The sequence below is a fragment of the Benincasa hispida genome, chromosome 11, assembly GCF_027475165.1.
Source record: "Benincasa hispida cultivar pf3 chromosome 11, pf3_genome.v1.1, whole genome shotgun sequence".
NCBI lineage: Eukaryota > Viridiplantae > Streptophyta > Magnoliopsida > Cucurbitales > Cucurbitaceae > Benincasa > Benincasa hispida.
In genome coordinates, this window is record NC_143488.1 from 48,817,893 (window position 1) to 48,821,212 (window position 3,320).

Consider the following 3,320-nt stretch of genomic DNA (forward strand, 5'->3'; position numbering starts at 1 on the left):
AACCCATTATGCGGGCAATCTCTCACCGGTCTTTTAAACCTCGCCCAGGCGTCACTGAGCGATTCATCAATATCCTGTTCAAAATTAGTGATCAACTTCCTCCTTCTAGCGTTCTCCGTCGGGGGGAAGTCTTCTTCATGAACTTCTCCACTACCTATTCCCATGATGTAATCTCCCCTGGTTTGAGAGAATAAACCCATTTCCATGCCTGGTCACACAATGAAAATAGGAACAACGTTAATCGAACCTCCTCAATGAAGATGTTTGGGAATACAAACGTGTTGCAGATTTCGATAAAACTACGGAGGTGGGTGTGTGGATCCTCGCCACGCCTACCGCTAAACTGTCTGGCAGTTTGAATCATCTGCAGTATCACTGGTTTCATCTCGAACCTCGATCCAGTTCGTTTATCAAGAGGACGGGGTTCACCATGATATTATTTGCAATTGGTGCTCTTTCTTCTGGGGACTCTGCCATGTTTGGATCTTTTTCTTGTTATCATGGGCGGTTGTTTCTTCTTCTTCTTCAAAAAGTTCTCTCAATCTCTGGGTCGTAATTGGGCTTAGGATTTTGTTCTTTGCTCATACGATGCCCGCTTCTTCCCTTACCTAAGGAGAGGTAATGCACAGAGATGGAAAGCTGCAAAGAAAATAAAAAAGTTACTGTTAGCACAACTTGTACTGCCATAGTCCCCGGCAACGGCGCCAAAAACTTGATGCATTGTTAATGCGATGAAATAATGGTGTATATTGCGATGGTGGTGTATGCGTTGTGCATGCAAGTTTTCCTAGCAAATCCAAGTATAAATTCTACTAAGTTGCCTAGTAAGCCCAGGGTCGAACACAGGGACTATGGAGATAGTATGCGATGGTGATTTCCGATTTCTTTGTAGTGACAAATAACACAATGAGTTGGTTGGTATGTTTGTATAAGGTATATATTGTATGCAGCGGACTTGAAAAAAGAGTTAATAACGATGAAAGTTACAATGAGTATGCGAGGGAACGGGTTGAGAAGGTATTTAGCTAGTGCTTCTTGAGATTGCGTTCAAGCTATGCGATCATGCTACACACATATAACAACAATTCATCTTCCAATGCCAATGCTATAGCTTCTAGTTTTAGGATGCATGCGATGTATGTGATAATGTCTATAGGACTTATTCCTAAGTCTCTATTTCTTGCCTATGCGATGATGAATGATGCACACAGGTACAAGATGACCGCATACAATCATATCCTATCTCTAGGGTGCATGCGAAGCGTTAATAGCAAACATAACTTATTCCTAAGTTTCTATTTCTTGATTATGCGGTTCTAAACTGGCTCTCTCAAGCCTAGATTCTAATCTGACTTTTCCAAGCCTAGATTCTATCCTTAGACCACCCCCCCGACCATCTCTAAAGGACGAATGACGCATACATAATACAAGATGGTTGCATAAAGTGAAGATCTCAGGTTATGCAAGCTAAGTACTTCTCAACTCATTCGACAGTTTAGTTATTCATGCGTAATGCAAAGAGAGTGAACAATTGTAGAGATGCAAATTCCATTTTATAAATAAGATCAGAATACAAAATGACAATGAAAAATAGGGATAGAGAGCCTGGTAGTAATGCCTTGCTTCCCAAGGCTTTTACATTGAGTTTTTCTCTACTCTGCCCAAAAGAATGTTCTTGCTTCCGCAAGAGTCGACCCTCTCTCTGTTCTCAACGCTTCCCGGCACTCTTCCGAGCGAACTAGGACGATCTTTTGGGGTCTTTTCTCTTCACTCACCTCCGCCTTCTAAATATGTAAAATTACAGACTACGGCTATCTATATATACGGCGAAGAAGAACTCTAAATTCTGAATAGTGGAACCCCTTTAACGAAGATGGCATTCGGTATTTATAGAGCTTCAGGGTGAAGACTTTTTTCTCTCAAATAATTGCACTGATGGGATGTCATTAACTCTCTGTCTGATGCGCCGATTAATGTCACCGAAAAGTTGAGTGTACTTGCTACAGTGTCGTTAACGGCTTGTCAACTAAATTTGGATTCGACCGTCATCAGCTTTTTGTCCATTGTGATCTATTAAGCTTTCACCTTGATGCGCCGTCTTTATGCGGCCACCTTTTTTAGCAGATCTTCGCGAATGCATATGATCGCATAGCCTTGCGGTCGCAATCTTTTAATGCGTTCGGATGCTGGACTCCATGGATCGCAATTCTGCCTTGCGCTAATGCATTTTCCTGCACAAAATACGTAAATTAACTGCTTAAATGTGATGGATGCATGCGTTCACAATGTTCTCAACTTAATGCTTTTGGACAACTTTTTACATATTTTTACCGTCACAATCCAACATTGTTTTATGTCTTTGTGTTGTAATAACAAGCATTTCTGCCCGTTATCAATGTGATTGTCACAAAGATTGCCTCTGAAGACAACCTTGCTGATCCATTTACAAAGGCCCTCTCGGCTAAAATGTTCGAGGGCCACCTGGTTAGACTAGGACTCCAAGTAGTGTAATCTAGGGCAAGTGAGAGAATATCTATGGTATTATAGATGCCCTAGTTTATTGTATTTTCCCTTTATGTTTCTCAACATTATATTATATATATTTGTTCTCACTAGAGTTTTAGTCGAAGTGGGAGATTGTTGGGAATGTCCTAGAATCGCAGTTCGTGTTAAACATTCTATTGAGTAATTTATTAAATAAAGTTGTGGATTTTTCATTCTATTATAAAAATCCAATAAACATATCCATGGATATAGTCTGAATACTTTAACTTTATGTGGTGACATAAACAGGATCAAGTTAACAGTATATAGCCTAAATGGTCTAATAAGTATATAGATGAAATTGGGTATCTCATCCTAGTAACACTATTAGATGCGGCCCACTCTGTAGTTGTTACAAGAAGTTGTAAAGTGCTACAAACGATATGATCTATAGATAGTTCATGTAGAGACATGTGAGTGGGGGCATCCTATGCAATGAGTTTGCATATAGACTAGACCACGAAAATAGTCACTTTTCTTTATAACGATCGTTTACTGTTAAAACTGACTATTTCATTATTAAGTAACCTAGGTTAACTCGATCTTAATCCTAAGCTAGCTATGAACTCCTGTTTGTTCGGGATTATCCTTTGATCTGCATGGGTGAGAATAGTCCAACAACACTTGCGCTCTCCAAGTGTGCTTGTTCCCCCCTTCTTCCTTTTGGGGATAAGACCGAATGAATAGTTGGGGACATAGCCCTGCAAGATGGAATTCACTCCTACCGATTTAGGGTTAGCAGATAGGTTGTTCTCTTAAGTACTGATTCTAGGTCT

At 40.1% G+C, this 3,320-nt stretch overlaps 1 non-coding gene across 1 annotated transcript; it reads left to right on the plus strand.

The window, feature by feature from the left end:
- On the plus strand, positions 1-107 carry LOC120092248 (small nucleolar RNA R71). Its single transcript, XR_005485958.2, has one exon. It is a non-coding gene; the product is annotated as a small nucleolar RNA R71 (small nucleolar RNA).
- The last annotated feature ends 3,213 nt before the right edge of the window (positions 108-3,320 follow it).